This window comes from Lissotriton vulgaris, chromosome 7, assembly GCF_964263255.1.
Source record: "Lissotriton vulgaris chromosome 7, aLisVul1.2, whole genome shotgun sequence".
Taxonomy (NCBI): Eukaryota; Metazoa; Chordata; class Amphibia; order Caudata; family Salamandridae; genus Lissotriton; species Lissotriton vulgaris.
Window position 1 is genome coordinate 1,727,655,157 of NC_141695.1, and position 23,080 is coordinate 1,727,678,236.

Sequence of the window (23,080 nt, forward strand, 5' to 3'; positions counted from 1 at the left end):
TAATCAAATGACGAAACCTAGAGGAAGAGGGCAGTGGAAACAGAGAGGAGGACAGAACTACAATCAGGGCCAATTCAACCCTTGGTGGCCACCCAATCCCTGGATGCAAGGGCCACCCCAGATACCCCAACAGATGGGACCTTTCGGACCCGGACCATACTATCCAGGTCCTAACATGCCTTTTTTAGGGTTTGGCCGAGGGAGGTCGCGTGGACGACGTCGGACCGCACAAGGACAAGGACAAGTACAATGGAACGTCCCCCCACAGGCGATGGGACTCCGGAGCGGCAAACAGATCCCGCAGGATCAAGCAGGCCCGAGCACGGGGACAGCCTCGTAGTGAATCTCAGTTCACGCAATCTAACACCAATGGAAGAGAAGGTACTGAACCGAGGCCTAGGGTTTGTGAGCACTAATACAGGCGACCCCTTTTTGACACAGATTGAGATGTCGAAATTCTTCCGTAAAGTGAGATTACACTTCTTTTTCTCGAAGGCAGAACCAGCTGATATTCTCCTCGAGAATACAGGACTTAAGAAACCATCTATTTTCAGTCCCCTCACAGCTATGGTTCCCGCGAAGGTAGTTACCTTCGAAGAAGCCGTACAGCATGACATACAAGAACTGTTCAGACAATCTCACAATCCTTTTGTGAATATTTCAAAACCGGAACAAGAAGCCCTCAAAGATCTGGCTAATGATCGCTCCATCACTATCAAATCAGCTGACAAGGGGGGTGCTACAGTCCTTCTGGATACATCCACCTACAGAGAGGAGTGTTTACACCAGTTGGGAGACACACGCTCCTACCAGCTTCTAACGACAGACCCTACGCCAAGACTGAAAACAACTATTGGGCACATTGTGGAAGAGGCACTGGCAGAAGGCTGGATAACGACTAAAGAAGCAGCCTACCTGACCACTCAACATCCGGTCACTCCATACTTCTATGTCCTGCCAAAGATCCATAAGGCCAGGAGACCACCACCGGGCAGACCTATTATCTCGGGTATTGGGTCAATACTAGAACCCCTGTCTACATTCGTGGATGTCTTTCTGAGGCCAATGGTGAAATTGATGCCAACCTACCTGCAGGACACTAAGGACCTACTTAGATTGCTACCAGAGCTGGATTTCAACATCCTGACAGATCACCTGGTATCCTTTGACGTGGAGTCACTTTATACCTCCATCCCCCAGAACGAAACATTAGAGGCTATTGAATCTCTGCTGGGTGAACTACCGTGGGAGTCAATAACACCCATTCCACTAGTGATGAATCTGGCAACGATAGCTATGAAGGAGAACTTTTTTGAATTCGAGGGCCAGTTCTACCTGCAGACGTCTGGGACAAGCATGGGCAGCGTTTTTGCTCCGTCCCTGGCGAATCTGTACATGCACAAGTTTGAACAGGACTGTGTTCTAACCAATGAGAATCCTTTTCTGGGATCGATATGCTCATGGAAGAGGTATATCGATGATATCCTGGTGATTTGGCGTGGAGATGAACGCTCTCTCCACGATTTCCACAGTTGGCTCAATGAGCAGAATACATATCTACGGTTCACATTGGAGAACAGCCAACACTCATTGGCTTTCTTAGACCTGTTGATTACGGCTACACAACAGGGTCTGAAATCCGAGCTATACAGAAAGCCTATGGCTCGCAAATCCTTGCTGCAATACACCAGCTGTCATCCCAAATCGTTACGCGATAATCTCCCGTATGGACAGTTTTTGCGAGTGCAGCGGAACTGTACCATCAAAGAAGACTCGATCAAGCACTCTGATGACTTGGCATCAAAACTTGCCGAACGGAGCTACCCGAAGAAATTGATTAGGCGCTCAATGAAGAGAGCAGCGAACAGTAATAGGGAAGCCTTATTGGAACCACCTGTTCCTAAGACCAAGAATGACAGGCTCACATTCGTGAACACGTTCAGCACTAGATCCAACGCCATTCAGCGTATAGTCCGAAAACATTGGAGGATTTTGAACACCGGTGCAGACTCCCTACCACAACCACTATTTGCTTTTAAAAGAGCAACTAGTCTGAGAGACAAGCTGGTACACACCAGACCTCCTCCTAAGGAAATCCATCAAGTGGGGACGATATGGAACATGCCACCTGTGACAGGGCACCATCCGTGTGGCAACTGTGCTGCATGTCCACAGACCAAAAAAACCACCTCTGTCGATATAGGAACGAATCGTCCATGGGAACAAAAGAGGTTCACCAACTGCAACAGCAGTAATCTGATCTATCTCATCACCTGCCCGTGCGCACTAAGGTATGTCGGAATGACTACCCGTAAGATCAGAACAAGAATCTCAGAACACAAGAGCACAATAAGGTGCAAAAAGCAAGCAACAAGACTGACGAATCACTTTATCCAAGTTGGGCACAGACCAACGGAGTTTGAGTGGACTGTGTTAGAACAACCAAATATTCCAACTCATATCACGGACATATCTAGGTACCTGTTTAAAATCGAGCAAAAATGGGTGTACAAGCTCAACAGTGATAAAGGCGGGCTAAACGAAGACATCCCATGGATGACACTGTAGGAGCATTATCCGATGATTGCATGTACACTGAGAGGCTTATGTGACTGGCCACCTGCTATTATCCTGAGGTTAGTCCTATCTAATGAGATATGGACCATATCAATTCATTTCCACAACAGATATTCAGGCTATACAGCCAGGTAGATGTCTGCCTTGTAAATATGCTCAGAAACTGGTGATTTCTGTACCATCAACACACTCATTAGCCACTACCTGTCAGAGTCCATACCGGTTCCCAGCACTCTTGAGAAGGAGCCCGATGGCTGTATGACAGTGTTTTAAACATTTGACACTTTAAGACAAGATATATAGTCACCGCGCGACAATTGACATTACTAGTCACCGCGCTGAAATTGACATTTCCATGAATAAGCGGCAGTAAAAACAAAACGCGACCATGGGACGCGTGCGAAACTACATTTCCCAGAGGCTGATGTAGTTCTTAACTGACACGCGCCAGAGGACGCCTGCCTAGCGCGAGCGGGACCACATTTCCCAGCAGCACTTGTAGTTCTGAGAGCCGCGCGTGTGTCCTATCGCGCTGGCTCAGAAACAATAAGGAAGTGCACGTCTCCCCCCGCGGCACCTCCCCAAACAGCCCGGCTGGCTGTCTGAAGTACCAACGGAGAGGTGAGGCGGCGGGAGGGGCTTTACTTAACTCTTTAACTCATTAATTCCTTACTCGAAATGTAGGGCGTGATAGACGCTGCTTGTGTAAATGGTTAGAATGCGCTTGAAGACACAGCGCGACTAAACTGGGGTAAACAGACTGTATCTGTCTGCGTCAATGATTATAGACCATTAATGCATGAATGCGCTTGGTGCTTACGGCCATATCATCACCTTTTGGTACATAAGCACTACGTTGTGTTAACGATGGACACCTCATGGCGATCTAACAAGTTCTTGAATGCCGAATGTTTTAAAATATGCCATAATCGTGAATACTGATAAGACAACTAACCCCTATGGGGGTGCTGCATGGCATCCTATAGGTGGTAACGATAGACACCTCATGGCGATCTATTCCGAATGATTAAAAATATGCCATATTTGTGAATAATGATAAGACAACTGACCCCTACTGGGTGCTGTCAGGCATCCTATAGGTGGTGACTCTGTACCTGCCAGGCACTGGCTTTTAACACTGACTTTTGTATATATTTCTCTGCACTATAGAGCGGTGCTTCATTTTCCTGAGCTGTTTGCCAGGTGAGGTGAGGCCATTTCCCTTAAAAATTAAGGTGAGACATTGATTACGCTGACAATGTTATACACACTAGGGTCATTTGACCCAGATGCAGTATTATAATAATTTGAACAATAATGTTTGTATAGCCTGAACTAACATAAGTGCTATGATTGTTTGTGTTTTCATTACATGTGGATTCACTGGCTGTGTCATAAACGGACACTCACAGGAGAAAAATGGAAGTGTACAGGTGACACTTTTTTTCGTTCACAAATGTCCTGTTTTTCACATATCACTAGTTTAGCAGTAGCAATTAAGTTTATGGGTCCTGAGGAAGCGGATGGTATAACAACCGACCAGTAACCGCAGAAACATGTCGACCAGATAGCCCAGTCAGAAGGTATTTGTTTGAACCACCTGACTTTTTTGCACTATTGTTTTTAACTTTGGAAGTGCATGACTCCAGAATAAAGTAATAATTGTATGCACCATCCAATCTTACACTTATAATTTTTATCACACTCATTTTTTGTGCACTGCTCACAGTTACAAATAAACTTAATCTACCAGATATCCACCCATCACTCCGTATCCCCAATATATATCTATGGAGATAGAGTGGTGGTGAAACTACTGTGGAGTAGACCAAATGATGTACTGGGTGCCCAAAATCGCGTAACTGATGGACATTTTTCACAGTGGTTAACTGTCCAGTCTGTCTTCTATCGTCATAATAGTAGCAGACACATAGCCAGCAACACTTAGCATGCTTTGAGCTCACTTTTAGACCCACAGTTATTTGTTGTTCTTGAGCACCCAGGATGCTCAAGCCAGAATGATTCCCTTGCAATGGGTATCTTTTATCAAGTAAGTGGAGAAAGGCATGTTTGTCCACTTCATTTCGCTCATTAGCTACTACCTTTCTTATGGTTCTGTGCAAAGGTAAGCTTTCTGGTTCCTTTTGCTGGTACTGGGAAAAAACATCCACCTCCTTTATTAATAGGATGTCATGAGTCAAAGTTAAGTAAAATGGGACCACTAGAGCGGATCCTAAACAATCACATATACAAAAAAACCAAAATAAAATAAACATACTCTTTTCTCCAATGCTGGTGTAACTCTTTCAGTAGAAAGAAAGACAGGAAGTGAAAAGAGAATGGTTTCTTTTCTGTTGCATGCTGGGTGGAGCATCAGAGAGAAGCCAGAGGGGTGGGTAAGAACATTTTCAGGATTGAAGAAACTTCTGGTGGGATGAGCCTTCAACGGTGCCATAACACAGGCCCCCGCAGCCTCCGCGCTGCAGTTGGCCCCCTCAGCACAGTACTCCGGCCTGAGAGCTCCTGATTGAATCCAGAGCGGGGCAGGCCTCCATGTACCTTGCAGGGGAGCCCCTCAAGTTTTGCTACTCCACCTGCCTTCCCTATGTTGGAACTCTGCTGAGGATGTGGGACGAGGAGGTAATGACTTCAGGAGGGATCACTGACAGAATATCGATGTAAGAATTATCGAAGTTCAAAATATTGAAATAAAAATATTGACTACAAAAATATCGACTCTGATACCTTAACAGGTAAGTACAAAAATATCAAAGCTAACATATAGATGTAAAAATTATCGATTTAAAAATATAAATAAGATAAAAAAATATATGTAAAATGTATATAATATTAACGTTATCTTTAACAAAATGTATAAAATGTTATATATATTTTAACTAATTATCAATAAATACATTTATAAAAAAAATTATAAACACACACACATATTTTATGCATATACAAATATTTACTTTAAAATAATGTATTAACTATTATCTTTATTTAATTTTTAAACTTAAATTATATAAAAATAAAATATATACATGTATAAATGACTTAACATTTTAAAAATAACTATTTTATAATTAATTCAAACATCACACTATAAAAAAATTATTAAAACGTACATTTCACAATACAATAAACACAACAGTAGGGAAAATGTTGGATAGCGTAATAAATAAATTTACTATTCCAACTCGTGATTGCAACAGTAGAGAAAGAGTTGGATAGCGGAGGGGTAGAAATTACTATTCCCACTCCAGTGAATGCAACAGCAGGGAAAGTTTTGGATAGCGTAGGAGTAAAAATTACTATTCCCACTCCCGTGAGTGCAACAGTAGGTAAAGTATTAGATAGCGGAGGGGTAAAAATTACTATTCCCACTCAAAAGAGTGCAACAGTAAGGAAAATGTTGGATAGCGTAGGGGTAAAAATTACTATTCCCACTCCAAGGAGTGCAACAGTAATGAAAATGTTGGATAGCGGAGGGGTGAACATTACTATTCCCACTCCAGTGAGTGCTACAGAAGGGAAAGTGTTGGATAGCGGAGGGAAAAAAAATAACCATTCCCACTCCAATGAGTGCTACAGTAGGGAAAGTGCTGGATAGCGGAGGAGTACACATTACTATTCCCTCTCCAATGAGTGCAACAGTAGGGAAAGTGCTGGATAGCGGAGGGGTAAAAATGACTATTCCCACTCCAGTGAATGCAACAGTAGGGAAAGTATTGGATAGCGGAGGGCTAAAATTTAATATTCCCCCTCCAGTGAGTGCAACAGTAGGGAACATGCTAGATAGTGGAGGAGTAAAATGTACTATTTCCACTCCAATGAGGGCAACAGTTGGGAAAGTGCTGGATGGCAGAGGGGTAAAAATTACTATTGCCACTCCAGTGAGTGCAACAGTAGGCAAAGTTTTGGATAGCGGATGGGTTGAAATTACTATTCCCACTCCAGTGAGTGCAACAGAGAAAGGGCTGGATAGCGTAGGGGTAAAAATTACTAATCCCACACCAGTGAGTGCAACAGTAGGGAAAGAGTTGGATAGTGGAGGGGCAAAATTACTATTCCCACTCCAGTGAGTGCTACAGAAGAGAAAGTATTGGACAGCGGAGGGGTAAACATTAATATTCCCACTCCAAAGAGTGTATCAGTGGGGAAAGTGCTGGATGGCAAAGGGGTAAATATTACTATTCCCACTCCAGTCCAACAGTAGGGAAAATGTTGGATAGGGGAGGGGTTAAAATTACTATTCACACTTCAGTGAGTGCAACAGTAGGGAAAGTGCTGGGTGGCGGAGGGGTAAAAATTACTATTCCCACTGTAGTTAGTGCAACAGTAGGGAAAGTTTTTGATAGCAGAGGGGTAAAAATTACTTTTCCCACTCCAATGAGTGTAACAGTAGGGAAAGTATTGGTTAGCGGAGGGGTAGAAATTACAATTCCCTCTCCAATGAGTGCAACAGTAGGGAAAGTGCTGGATAGCGGAGGCGTAAAAATTACAATTCCCACTCCAGTGGATGCAACAGTAGGGAAGGTGCTGGATAGCGGATGGGTAAAATCACTATTCCAACTCCAATGAGTGCAACAATTGGTAAAGTATTGGATAGCGGAGGGGTTAAAGTTACTATTCCCACTCCAGTTAGTGCAACAGTAGGAAAAGTGCTGGATAGCATAGGGGTACAAATTACTATTCGCACTCCAGTGAATGCAACAGTAGGGAAAGGGCTGGATGGCGGAGTAGTAAAATTACTATTCCCACTCCAGTGAGTGCTACAGTAGGGAAAGTATAAGACAGCGGAGGGGTAAAATTGACTATTCCCACTCCAGGGAGCGCAACAGTAGGAAAAGTGCTGGATAGTGTAGGGGTAAAATTTACTATTCCCAATACAATGAGTGCAACAGTAGGGAAAGTGCTGGATGGCATAGGGGTAAACATTACTATTCCCACTCCAGTGAGTCCAACAGTAGGGAAAGTGCTGGATGGCGGAGGGGTAAAAATTACTATTCCCACTCCAATGAGTGCAACAATAAGGAAAGTATTGGTTAGCGGAGGGGTAGAAATTACAATTCCCTCTCCAATGAGTGCAACAGTAGGGAAAGTGCTGGATAGCTTAGGGGTAAATATTACTATTCCCACCTCAGTGAGTGCAACAGTAGGAAAAGTGTTGGATAGCCGAGGGGTAAAAATTACTATTCCCACTCCAGTGGATGCAACAGTAGGGAAGGTGCTGGATAGCGGATGGGTAAAATCACTATTCCAACTCCAGTGAGTGCAACAGTAGGGAAAGTGCTGGATAGCGGAGGGCTAAAAATTATTATTCCCACTCCAATGAGTGCAACAATTGGGAAAGTGCTGGATAGCGGAGGGCTAAAAATTATTATTCCCACTCCAATGAGTGCAACAATTGGGAAAGTGCTGGATAGCGGAGGGGTAAAAATTACTATTCCCACTCCAGTGAGTGCAACTGTAGGGAAAGCGTTGGATAGCGGTGGGGTTAAAATTACTATTCCCACTCCAGTGAGTCCAACAGTAGGGAAGGTGTTGGATAGCGGAGGGGTTAAAATTACTATTCCCACTCCAGTGAGTGCTGCAGTAGGGAAAGTGCTGGATGGCGGAGGGGTAAAATTACTATTCCCACTCCAGTAAGTCCAACAGTAGGGAAAGTTTTTGATAGCAGAGGGGTAAAAATTACTATTCCCACTCCAATGAGTGCAACAATAGGGAAAGTGTTGGATGGCGGAGGGGTTAAAATTACTAATAACATTTAAACAGTTTTAAAAATTAAAATAATCTAAAAAATAAACAATATTTTAAAACCACTAATCAATTAATTAACAAATATTGATTCATCAATTCATTTTTGTTTGTGTTTACACTTATAAACACAACACATACCTACAATTATTTACACAGTTACTATCATTAATTACTAATTAATTAATTATTAAAATTAATTAACAACTAATTATTAATTATTTAATTGAAAATAGATTAATTCCCACCCTCCCCACCATTTTCACTAATAAACACCACAACACACACCTAAAATTAATTACACAATTAGCATAATTAAATGCCAATTAATTAATTACAATTAATAACAGCTAATTATCAATTCATCGATTAAAAATAAATTACTTCCCACCATTTTCATCTATAAACACCACAACATACACCTAAAATTATTTACACAACTAACATGATTAACTGCCAATTAATTAATTAAAATTAATTAACAAATAATTATTAAATAATTAATAAAAAAAACGGTTACACATTTTATACTATAACATCTCAATTCAACAAATATAAATAAATAAAAATGTATTCAATAACTTTACTATAATTAAATTACCTCCCACCCTATTCCTCTATAAACTCAACCCGCTACAGAACTAAAAAGGCAAAAAAAAAGTACTAAAAATAATCAATAAATGTACTATAACCCCTATTCCCCCATAAAACAACAACCTGCTATGGAACTTAAAATGCAAAATTCAAGCAAAAATAAATAAATTACTACTAAAATTTTAACACATATAATAAAAATACAAACAATTCTTATACAAAAAATACATACATCACACACATATAGCATATGTACTAAAATACATAACATTACTAAAAACTCGACATTTTTAACAACTATATTTTTGGAAATGATATTAAACACTTCAATATTTTTTATTACTTACCTTAAATAATATTCTTGACCACAAGAATTTGACCTGTCGATATTGTGACCCAAAATATTTATGACTCGATATTTGTGCAATTCGATAATTTTGATTCGATATTCTGTCCCTGCATCCTTCAGGAGAATGTCCATACTTACTCCATTCTGCACTGTTACAAGTTACAAGTCTCACTCTCACTCCTGCACCTGTACTGCAGGTGGATGGCCCTTGCTCCCTTCAAGCATCATTAGAGCTGGTGCCAGCCTGTCCCGAAGTAAAGAATGTTGTAAATTAAAAAAATAATCACTACACAGTCGCCTTTGCTCTTGTCCGAGACAGCCTTTCTCTCTTGCTATCCCTAGTATTCTCATATGTCCCTCCCGTTTCTTCTTTAGAGTTCCACCACTTTTGTCTCTTTCCCTGTCCCTCTCTCCTCTGTCACTTATACTCAGCACCATCTGAGTCAGATGCCTTCCCACATGTGTCCTTCACAGTGAAGTCAAGAATTTTTGGGTGCTCGGGCCGGATGGATTTTGAGGCCCCCTGCTCTGAACACCTTTTATTTTATTGCCTATTTTCTGCAAATTTATATAAAAATTTAAAATATAAAATTGTGTGTATATATGTATATATGTATATATATATATATTCACTGAAAAAACCATAGGTTTTAGGCCTTATATAGTTAGGAATTAACATATAAAAAACCATTGAAATTCACTGAAAAAACCATAGGTTTTAGGCCTCATATAGTTAGGAATTAGCATTTAAAAAACCTTGAAAATTCACTGAAAAAACCATAGGTTTCAGGCCCTTTATAGTTAGGAATTAACATATAAAAAACCACTGAAATTGCTCCTATATAGTTAGTTGAACTAACTATATATTTCGCGCATTCGCAATCCACTGCTGATGATGTCACATATTACATCATTCATGACATGGTCAGTGACATCACTGATGACATCACTGATGACATCTCAAATGACATCACTGATGACATCACTGATGACATCTAATTTGACATCAATGATCACACCACTGATGATATACTTCATGTGATAATACAATGCTCCTCCTTACACTCTAATATAACCTCTGTTACACCTAGTGTTAAATACAGAGTATCATTTTTGAAACCATTGACACACGAATACCAGTTACTACATACGCACTCACTGATTCCTACGTTTACACACACATTCACTCATTCAGCCATACAATCACTCGTACATACAGTCACTCATTATTACAACACTATCATATGCACTCATACACCTATGCAGACACTCACACACTGCCACTCATCCATGGAGTTACTCACACACCTAGTCAGTCCTGTAAAGAATCAATCACACTTTGATTTCTTCATCTATACAGTTAAACACAGAACAGCTTACATTTTCACAGATATACTAACACATACTTACTCACTTATACAATCAAATCCTTCATTCATACTCTTATACATCCACTCATTCTTCAATATGTAAAACATATTTAAACTTTACAAAAACACACAGACACTGGATGATGTCATCAGTGATGTCATCAGTGATGTCATTTGAGATGTCATCAGTGATGTCATCAGTGATGTCACTGACCATGCCATGAATGATGTAATATGTGACATCATCAGCAGTGGATTGCGAATGCGCTAAATATATAGTTAGTTCAACTAACTATATAGGAGCAATTTCAGTGGTTTTTTATATGTTAATTCCTAACTATATAGGGCCTGAAACCTATGGTTTTTTCAGTGAATTTTCAAGGTTTTTTAAATGCGAATTCCTAACTATATAAGGCCTAAAACCTATGGTTTTTTCAGTGAATTTCAATGGTTTTTTATATGTTAATTCCTAACTATATAAGGCCTAAAACCTATGGTTTTTTCAGTGAATTTCAAAGGTTTTTTAAATGCCAATTCTTACCTGAATAAGGCCTGAAACCTATGGTTTTTTCAGGGAATTTGCAAGGTTTTGAAAATGCAAATTCTATTAGCGGATAACGTTTAAATATGTTAATATCCTTGTGGGACCACCTGAGCAGCCCTAGGGATCCGATTTTTGGACCGGAGCAAGATGCTCTCTGATTGGGCCGTATTTCTTGCCTTCTGCCCCCCTGATTGTGCCGAATTTCTTGGCTTCTGCCCCCCTGATTATGCCGTATTTCCTGCCTCATGCACCCTGATTGTGCCATATTTCTTGCATTCTGCACCCTAATTGTGCTGTGTTTTTTGCCTTCTGCTCCCTGATTGTGCAGTATTTGTTGCCTTCTGCTCACTAATTGTGCCGTTTTTTCTTGCCTTCTGCCCACTGATTGTGCCGTTTGTCGGGCCTTCTGTCCCCTGATTGTGCCGTTTTTTGTGCCCCTGCCCCCCTGATTGTATTATCTTTGCCAGTGTTGGTTCGCTGCTGGTATTGCCTTTGTCCGTGTTTTTTTTTTGCTGCCGTTATTGTCTTTGCCTTTTTTTTTCTGCCGTTATTGTCTTTGCCAGTGTTTGTTTGCTGCCGTTATTGTCTTTGCCAGTGCTTGTTCTCTGCTGGTATTATCTTTGCCAGAGCTGTGTGGGCTGTGGGAGCTGTGTGGGCTGTGAAAGCTGGGTGGGCTGTGAGAGCTGTTTGGGCTGTGAGAGCTGTGTGGGCTATGAGAGCTGTTTGGGCTGTGAGAGTGTGGGCTGTGTGGGCTGTGAAGGCTGTGAGAGCTGTGTGGGCTGTGAGAGCTGTGTGGGCTGTGAGGGCTGTGTGGGCTGTGAGGCCTGTGAGAGCTGTGTGGGCTGTGAGACCTGTGGGGCTGTGAGAACTGTGTTGGCTGTGAGAGCTGTGTGTGCTGTGAGGGCTGTGAGGGCTGTGTGGACTGTGTGGGCTGTGAGGGCTGTGTGGGCTGTGAGAGCTGTGTGGGCTGTGAGAGCTGTGTGGGCTGTGAGAGCTGTGTGGGCTGTGAGCTCTGCTTCTTTTGTGCCTCGGTCTACCTAGGCGGGCTGTGAGAGCTGTGTGGGCTGTGAGAGCTGTGTGGAATGTGAGAGCTGTGTGGGCTGTGAGGACTGTGTGGGCTGTGAGGTCTCTGTGGGCTGTGAGAGCTGTGAGAGCTGTTTGGGCTGTGAGAGTGTGAGCCATGTGGGCTGTGAGAGCTGTGTGGGCTGTGTGGGCTGTGAGAACTGTATGGGCTGTGTTGGCTGTGAGAGCTGTGTGGGCTGTGAGGGCTGAGAGGGCTGTGTGGGCTGTGTGGGCTGTGAGGGCTGTGTGGGCTGTGAGAACTGTGTTGGCTGTGAGTGCTGTGTGGGCTGTGAGAGCTGTGTGGGCTGTGAGAGCTGTGTGGGCTGTGAGCTCTGCTTCTTTTGTGCCTCGGTCTACCTAGCACAAGATGGATGCCAACACTTCCTGGTTTGTAGTTTTGACAGCCAATGAGCATGCAACTTTCTCTGGAAGGCATGCTGATTGGCTGCTACTGTCTATCAACACTCCAAAACAGAAACAGTTGGCAGCCATCTTGTGCTTCAGTAGACGAAGGCACAGGAAAGCAGGAAAACAAATGTTTAGAACTCAAAAAGGGGGCAGGGTAGTAGCACCCTGACCCTCTAGGCCTGCTCAAGGGGTCCCACAAGGACCCCCAAGGCCCCTAAAATTTTTTTTTTTTTTTGAAAAATCGCGGGGTGCTCGCACGGTGCGCGCACGGTGCTCGCACTGTGCGCGCTTATAGATATATAATTGATTTCAACTTGAATTTTCTCAGCAACTACTGGAGGGATTTACACCATTTAAGCAAAAGCGTGATCTGCGAATCAGACTCTACCATTTTGCCAAATTTCTTGTAATTCCGTTCAGCCGTTCGGGCTGTAGCTGTGTCTAAAGGTCCTATGGAAAATTGCATGGGGAAAACACGTTTTGGGACCCCCCTTTTTTCTCGGCCCCCGCTTCACGAATCCCCCCGAAACTTTCAGAGAAGGAGCGAAGCGTAACGCGCCATCTTCTTTGAGAAATTCACATTGATTGATCAACCGGCGCCAAAGTTATTCCCAATAGAATGTTGCGGATTTCCTATGGAAACTAGGTCCTAACTATATATACCTACTGGCGACCGCCAGTAGGTAATATATATATATATATATATATATATATATATATATATATATATCACCTCCACACCTGCTTCTCACTACAAACCAGGTCTGACACATGCTCTGGATACCAGCAAGTTTCTTTATTCCGCCATTGCACACATTATTCACTCTTCGTGAGTCCACAAAGTTCAGCCTCCGGCAGACGCGTTTCGGCGTGTGCCTCATCAGTGCCGGGTTCTCGCTGAAAACTGCCAAGATGGGAAATGCTCCGAAGCTGCTGATTTTAAGCTGCTAACCGAGTCTTCTCATTGGTGGGCAATCACTCTCACTGAAAGCGGACAGGAAATGTTCCTCAGATCGTTAATGCCGCTGCTCCCACCAAGAGACCTCGGGTGAAGTGCATCGAGTCCCGCAACATGGAACCAACAGGCAATATGAGACAGGTACAGTGACTTATCTTCGCACATGGTAGTGCTTGCAGTGTCGGCTCCTTCTAGCATTGCGGGAAAACGTTGGCGGCTTCCATCATTGCTGGCAAGTCCATTAAGCAGACGTACTGTCTGCTCCCTCTCCCCAATACCTTTAAGACACTTCGGGTTGGGGGGGCGCCGCATTGTGCCTGCTAAGCACATCGTCCATTGCCACAGTTTGTCGGTTAATGCGGAGCTCCAGACCGAGGGGCGTGTCAGTACGCGGAGCCGACCTCCGCTTTAATATCACCTCCACACCTGCTTCTCACTACAAACCAGGTCTGACACATGCTCTGGATACCAGCAAGTTTCTTTATTCCGCCATTGCACACATTATTCACTCTTCGTGAGTCCACAAAGTTCAGCCTCCGGCAGACGCGTTTCGGCGTGTGCCTCATCAGTGCCGGGTTCTCGCTGAAAACTGCCAAGATGGGAAATGCTCCGAAGCTGCTGATTTTAAGCTGCTAACCGAGTCTTCTCATTGGTGGGCAATCACTCTCACTGAAAGCGGACAGGAAATGTTCCTCAGATCGTTAATGCCGCTGCTCCCACCAAGAGACCTCGGGTGAAGTGCATCGAGTCCCGCAACATGGAACCAACAGGCAATATGAGACAGGTACAGTGACTTATCTTCGCACATGGTAGTGCTTGCAGTGTCGGCTCCTTCTAGCATTGCGGGAAAACGTTGGCGGCTTCCATCATTGCTGGCAAGTCCATTAAGCAGACGTACTGTCTGCTCCCTCTCCCCAATACCTTTAAGACACTTCGGGTTGGGGGGGCGCCGCATTGTGCCTGCTAAGCACATCGTCCATTGCCACAGTTTGTCGGTTAATGCGGAGCTCCAGACCGAGGGGCGTGTCAGTACGCGGAGCCGACCTCCGCTTTAATATCACCTCCACACCTGCTTCTCACTACAAACCAGGTCTGACACATGCTCTGGATACCAGCAAGTTTCTTTATTCCGCCATTGCACACATTATTCACTCTTCGTGAGTCCACAAAGTTCAGCCTCCGGCAGACGCGTTTCGGCGTGTGCCTCATCAGTGCCGGGTTCTCGCTGAAAACTGCCAAGATGGGAAATGCTCCGAAGCTGCTGATTTTAAGCTGCTAACCGAGTCTTCTCATTGGTGGGCAATCACTCTCACTGAAAGCGGACAGGAAATGTTCCTCAGATCGTTAATGCCGCTGCTCCCACCAAGAGACCTCGGGTGAAGTGCATCGAGTCCCGCAACATGGAACCAACAGGCAATATGAGACAGGTACAGTGACTTATCTTCGCACATGGTAGTGCTTGCAGTGTCGGCTCCTTCTAGCATTGCGGGAAAACGTTGGCGGCTTCCATCATTGCTGGCAAGTCCATTAAGCAGACGTACTGTCTGCTCCCTCTCCCCAATACCTTTAAGACACTTCGGGTTGGGGGGGCGCCGCATTGTGCCTGCTAAGCACATCGTCCATTGCCACAGTTTGTCGGTTAATGCGGAGCTCCAGACCGAGGGGCGTGTCAGTACGCGGAGCCGACCTCCGCTTTAATATCACCTCCACACCTGCTTCTCACTACAAACCAGGTCTGACACATGCTCTGGATACCAGCAAGTTTCTTTATTCCGCCATTGCACACATTATTCACTCTTCGTGAGTCCACAAAGTTCAGCCTCCGGCAGACGCGTTTCGGCGTGTGCCTCATCAGTGCCAGGTTCTCGCTGAAAACTGCCAAGATGGGAAATGCTCCGAAGCTGCTGATTTTAAGCTGCTAACCGAGTCTTCTCATTGGTGGGCAATCACTCTCACTGAAAGCGGACAGGAAATGTTCCTCAGATCGTTAATGCCGCTGCTCCCACCAAGAGACCTCGGGTGAAGTGCATCGAGTCCCGCAACATGGAACCAACAGGCAATATGAGACAGGTACAGTGACTTATCTTCGCACATGGTAGTGCTTGCAGTGTCGGCTCCTTCTAGCATTGCGGGAAAACGTTGGCGGCTTCCATCATTGCTGGCAAGTCCATTAAGCAGACGTACTGTCTGCTCCCTCTCCCCAATACCTTTAAGACACTTCGGGTTGGGGGGGCGCCGCATTGTGCCTGCTAAGCACATCGTCCATTGCCACAGTTTGTCGGTTAATGCGGAGCTCCAGACCGAGGGGCGTGTCAGTACGCGGAGCCGACCTCCGCTTTAATATCACCTCCACACCTGCTTCTCACTACAAACCAGGTCTGACACATGCTCTGGATACCAGCAAGTTTCTTTATTCCGCCATTGCACACATTATTCACTCTTCGTGAGTCCACAAAGTTCAGCCTCCGGCAGACGCGTTTCGGCGTGTGCCTCATCAGTGCCGGGTTCTCGCTGAAAACTGCCAAGATGGGAAATGCTCCGAAGCTGCTGATTTTAAGCTGCTAACCGAGTCTTCTCATTGGTGGGCAATCACTCTCACTGAAAGCGGACAGGAAATGTTCCTCAGATCGTTAATGCCGCTGCTCCCACCAAGAGACCTCGGGTGAAGTGCATCGAGTCCCGCAACATGGAACCAACAGGCAATATGAGACAGGTACAGTGACTTATCTTCGCACATGGTAGTGCTTGCAGTGTCGGCTCCTTCTAGCATTGCGGGAAAACGTTGGCGGCTTCCATCATTGCTGGCAAGTCCATTAAGCAGACGTACTGTCTGCTCCCTCTCCCCAATACCTTTAAGACACTTCGGGTTGGGGGGGCGCCGCATTGTGCCTGCTAAGCACATCGTCCATTGCCACAGTTTGTCGGTTAATGCGGAGCTCCAGACCGAGGGGCGTGTCAGTACGCGGAGCCGACCTCCGCTTTAATATCACCTCCACACCTGCTTCTCACTACAAACCAGGTCTGACACATGCTCTGGATACCAGCAAGTTTCTTTATTCCGCCATTGCACACATTATTCACTCTTCGTGAGTCCACAAAGTTCAGCCTCCGGCAGACGCGTTTCGGCGTGTGCCTCATCAGTGCCGGGTTCTCGCTGAAAACTGCCAAGATGGGAAATGCTCCGAAGCTGCTGATTTTAAGCTGCTAACCGAGTCTTCTCATTGGTGGGCAATCACTCTCACTGAAAGCGGACAGGAAATGTTCCTCAGATCGTTAATGCCGCTGCTCCCACCAAGAGACCTCGGGTGAAGTGCATCGAGTCCCGCAACATGGAACCAACAGGCAATATGAGACAGGTACAGTGACTTATCTTCGCACATGGTAGTGCTTGCAGTGTCGGCTCCTTCTAGCATTGCGGGAAAACGTTGGCGGCTTCCATCATTGCTGGCAAGTCCATTAAGCAGACGTACTGTCTGCTCCCTCTCCCCAATACCTTTAAGACACTTCGGGTTGGGGGGGCGCCGCATTGTGCCTGCTAAGCACATCGTCCATTGCCACAGTTTGTCGGTTAATGCGGAGCTCCAGACCGAGGGGCGTGTCAGTACGCGGAGCCGACCTCCGCTTTAATATCACCTCCACACCTGCTTCTCACTACAAACCAGGTCTGACACATGCTCTGGATACCAGCAAGTTTCTTTATTCCGCCATTGCACACATTATTCACTCTTCGTGAGTCCACAAAGTTCAGCCTCCGGCAGACGCGTTTCGGCGTGTGCCTCATCAGTGCCGGGTTCTCGCTGAAAACTGCCAAGATGGGAAATGCTCCGAAGCTGCTGATTTTAAGCTGCTAACCGAGTCTTCTCATTGGTGGGCAATCACTCTCACTGAAAGCGGACAGGAAATGTTCCTCAGATCGTTAATGCCGCTGCTCCCACCAAGAGACCTCGGGTGAAGTGCATCGAGTCCCGCAACATGGAACCAACAGGCAATATGAGACAGGTACAGGGACTTATCTTCGCACATGGTAGTGCTTGCAGTGTCGGCTCCTTCTAGCATTGCGGGAAAACGTTGGCGGCTTCCATCATTGCTGGCAAGTCCATTAAGCAGACGTACTGTCTGCTCCCTCTCCCCAATACCTTTAAGACACTTCGGGTTGGGGGGGCGCCGCATTGTGCCTGCTAAGCACATCGTCCATTGCCACAGTTTGTCGGTTAATGCGGAGCTCCAGACCGAGGGGCGTGTCAGTACGCGGAGCCGACCTCCGCTTTAATATCACCTCCACACCTGCTTCTCACTACAAACCAGGTCTGACACATGCTCTGGATACCAGCAAGTTTCTTTATTCCGCCATTGCACACATTATTCACTCTTCGTGAGTCCACAAAGTTCAGCCTCCGGCAGACGCGTTTCGGCGTGTGCCTCATCAGTGCCGGGTTCTCGCTGAAAACTGCCAAGATGGGAAATGCTCCGAAGCTGCTGATCAACCGGCGCCAAAGTTATTCCCAATAGAATGTTGCGGATTTCCTATGGAAACTAGGTCCTAACTATATATACCTACTGGCGACCGCTGCAATAAAGATTTCCTCCTTGGCTCCCCGGTGTGTCCCCCTGGTTTCTCTTTCTGTGGAGTGAGGAATTGTCTTACGGATATTGTGCGCGCTATGCCCTGAGCGCGCTAGGGGGTCCCGTCTCATCTGTGACCGGAGCTACAAGGGCACCCGCCTCACGGCTTTTCTTGGAATCCAAGGTATTGGAAAGCTCTGGCCCCCGCACGAAGGAACATTGTGCACACTGCTGAGAACCTAGTCCGTGACTACACGGCGAGACCTGGACATTGTTGCTGAGTCTCAGGATTCATATGGACCTTCATTTATGCGGTGAGACGTCTAAGGGGGCCCGGGAGGGGTCTTTGTGCTACGAGGACACTTGTCATTTTAATCTGCACCTACACTCGTCATTTCTCTGATCGCAAGCACTCACCATGAGTTACAGGGGTTCAACAGCCGAAACACTTACCAGTAAGCCAAGACGGTGCATGCTGGGAGTTGGAGTCCGTCAAAGGGGGACTACAAAGAGGTGTTCACGCTATTGGTGGACTCTGCTGGGCTCCCACCAATGGGAGTAAGATGGATCATTTGAATGCCGGCAGGTGTCAGTTTCTGGTGTTTGGCATTTGAAAAAGTCACTTATGACGAAACGCGTCATGCCTGCCACGCTGCAATAAAGATTTCCTCCTTGGCTCCCCGGTGTGTCCCCCTGGTTTCTCTTTCTGTGGAGTGAGGAATTGTCTTACGGATATATATATATATATATATATATATATATATATATATATATATATATATATATTCCAACAAACAGAGCCCTTGAGCCCTGAGAGGTCACACGATGCACTGCCAACCATCCGGTTTTCGTGCTTTGCAAAGCTTGCAAACCTGACCCTCATTCATTAAAAAACTATGTCCAAAGCGTTTCAAGGCATAGACGCCCCTTAATCATGGACGCCGCACAAACGGACAGAAGTAACTTACCGCATTACTTTCCTGCCTTTTATTACAGAAAAGACCGCCCTTGTGGGCGTGGCATTATTCAGGTTAACCAGCAGCATGCTGGTGTATGTAGTCCTAATCCGGTAAGTTTTAGCGTTTCACCCTAAGTGGGCTCCGTCCCCCTGATGTTTGCAGCATTAGTTCCTTTTGTAAGCAGAGAGTCAGATTTGCATGCTGTATTTAACTGTGGTAGTACGTGCTTCACTGGAAGAAAAAGATTTCTCTTCCGAGGCCCCTTCTGCCTCGAATTCACTTCCGATTGAAGGCAAAGGTGGTGCTCCTCTTCCACTGCCAAGGGTAGCCGTGCTTATGTAGTCAGGTTTGCAAGCTTTGCAAGGCACGAAAACCGGATGGTTGGCAGCGCGTCGTGTGACCTCTCAGAGATCAAGGGCTTTGTTTGTTGGACTACATAAGCACGGCTACCCTTGGCCGTGGAAGAGGAGCACCACCTTCCTTTATTAAGGATATGGGGGACTTTTTGAGATGCATTAATGAAATCATATGGGAGGAAACTATTTACTTTGGTGCTTGGACGTAAACAGTTTATACACATCTATCCCCCATGAGTTGGGAATCAAGGCTTGCCATCATTTTCTGCTTACTAGGTCACTCTCCTATCTGTTTTATCCAGAGATGCTGTTAGAGATGATGTATACCTGCCTTACAATTTTTTTTTCCCTTTGATAACAAAATCTATAAACAAACACTTGGAACAGCGATGGGGACCTGCTTCGCCCCCAGCTTTCCAGTGTTGTACCTCGGCTGGTGGGAGGAACAGGTCGTGAGCAAAATTGATCTATTTGACAAACATGTAATAGAATGGGTAAGGTATATTGACAACATTTTTTGTATATGAAATGGCCCCATGAATAAAGCAAAGCGATTTGTTGATATTCTCAACGACAATGGCCTGAACCTTACGTTCAGCAATCAATTGAACAAAGATACCATTGTTTTTTAGATTTGAGACTTGTTGTGAACACCAATAGCCTTGATAGTTATCTGTATCAGAAAGAGACAGCCGGTAACAGCTTGCTACATGCCAATAGCTGCCATCCTGGGAGCCTTATTCACAGCATTTCCTTGGGAGAACTTATAAGGGCAAAAAGAAACTGCAGCTCCATTGAGGGATACAACAAAGTGAAAAACATTTTGGCAGAAAGGTTTTCACAAAAGAGACTATTTATCAAAAGTGATAGAAGAAACAGGTATAAAAGTAGAGAATCAAGATAAAAGGAACTGCTAGTTCGGAAAACTAAAGATCAGGAAATCAGATCAGATTCATAACAAATTTTCACAATTAGTCAAATGAGCTCAAGAAAGGTTGAAGTAAATTTTGGAAAGTCCTTAAAACAGATACTGATCCAGCTCCACACATTGATGAGTACCCACAGATTACGTATTGGAAGGCCAAATCTTTAAAAGATATGGTATGTTGAACCCTGGTAAACACAGAGTAAAGGAGGAGTAATATACAAGGGTTTTATACCTGTGGGAGGTGCAGGGCATGTAAATACAATTATAACTGTAAAGAGGTTAAACTTGTAAGGCTTGGCACTCCGCAGGATTCACGTGCAGCAACAATGCTCCACCTCCGGACCCTCCGAACACCCTGAAGTACAAACACAGGGTGTTCAGACGATACGGCGAGGGAAAAAACCCCAAAAGGGGAAAAACCCAAAAGAATAAAGAGGAGAAGGAAGGGGCAGCAGGGATAAAGAAACTGAAAGACAAAAATACACAGGTTAGTACACTGCTAAACCCTATTCTCATAAATTCTGAATAGCACCACCCCAACATGTATTCACCTGAATGTGATTGACACTAAACCTCCCTTTTGCTGTAACTCCCGTCTTCCTCCCTGATCAACACAAAAGAACAGAGTTACAGACAAGTCTATATTTGGGAAGCATAAAACCTAAATATAACAGACATACACATACCCAAGGTGAAAACGTATGATCTTGAAACAAGAACCCAAAAACGTGAAATGAAAAGTCACTTCCTGTGCTTGAATAAATGCGGTAACTTATTGCTGTTATTCGTGTTACACAGCAACTTAGTCGTTCTTTCAACAAATGCCAAATCCCCACAGAGTACCCAAACACGGCAGTGTGTAGTTCACTCACTACTACACTCCGCTTTGGTATTTGCCATGTCAAACAATTATTACATGCCACTGAACCATAGGCTTTGAGTTCGTAACGGCAGTGTGGAGGTCCAGCTATACCCCCCTACACTCCGCTACTTGAAAGACTGGATAGTTGTAACTACCCAAATATGGCAGTGTGTAGTTCCATCACTACCACACTCCGCTTTGGTATTTTCCTTGTCACAGAATCCACAAGGCACTTGAACCCTATGTCTTGGGTTCGCGACGGCAGTGCGGAGGTCCTTCAATCCCCCCCCCCCTGCACTCCGCCACTAGAAAGGATGAACCCTATAAATCTCTGCTCTCCCTCCAAGAAGCTGATTCCAGGAGAGCGTAGCGCTTAACCCCAGCAACGTTTTCCCTCGCAGCCGCGAGAATAGTTTCCACCATAAACAAACTCTGTTTCCGTGCAACCTAGGAAACCTTAAAGTACTTGCTTTGCGCCGCACGCTAGCCAGCGCGCTGAATTCGGCATCCGCCTAACCTGAAACAACAAACAGGATGTCCGACGAAAACCCCAAGCCACGAACAAGAGCAGAAGTCGAGGAGCAGCCGCGTCCTCGTCAACACCGAAGAATCACTGACACCGGCGTTCCTGGGCGACCGGCAGATATCCGGAAGCCGCCGGGAACTCTGGGAAATGTAGTTCCGCGCCCAGGACCGCCGGGAATTGTAGTTCTAAGCAGGCGCGTCGGGCTAGATCCCGACAATACGCCCTCCTCCCAAGCGCCTCCTAGGCCCAGGCTTGGCGGGGTTTTTGACATGGAATGTTCTCACAGCTCTGGGAGCATGGACATTGTGCACGGGTTCCCAAGAGTCCTCCTCTGCCCCGTAACCTTTCCAGGACACCAGGTACCACAAGACACCCCTGCGATACTTGGAGTCTTTTATAGATCTCACCTCATATTCCAGATTCCCATCCTTGGCCAGCACCAGAGGTGCAGTTCTGCGTGAGGTAAGAGCCTTTTTTAGCAACTGGACATGAAACACGGGGTGAATTCGTAACGTGTTAGGCAACTTCAGTTTGTATGCCACAGGATTGATGCGGCGCACCACAGGATATGGTCCAATGAAGCGCGGATGAAACACGCTTCGGAGCTTGAAACGTATGTTTTTTGTTGAGAGCCACACCTTATCTCCTACCTCGAACTGAGGACCAGGTATCCTATGTCTGTCCTCCCACCTTTTGTATGTGTCTTTGGCCTTAAGCAGATGTTTTTGCACGGCACAGTGTATGTTCCTCATCAGAATCACCCGCTCCTTCACCGAGGGCTGATCGTTCACCTCTTCTGGTATGTCAATCGGCAAAGTACGTACATCATACCCATAATTGGCTTTGAATGGGGACATACCTATGGAGCTATGCCAAGCGTTGTTGTATGCCATCTCCGCCATCCATAACAACTCCACCCAAGACCCATGAGCCTCCTTTGAGTAACACCGCAAGTACTTCTTTAGAGTCTGATTCAGACGTTCTGTCTGTCCATCAGTTTGTGGGTGGAAGCTAGTAGATAGTGCTGCTTCTATGCCCAAGGCACTACACCATGCTCTCCAAAAACGAGCAATGAATTGTGGTCCCCTATCGGACACAATGACTCTTGGAATGCCATGTAAACGAAAAATGTGTGATGCCATTATCTGAGCTGTTTGACTTGCTGTAGGGAGGTTCACACAAGGTACGAAATGGCCCATTTTTGTCGAGTTGTCTACAACCACCAGTGCTGCGGTGTTCCCTTGATCATTTGGGAGGCCCGTGA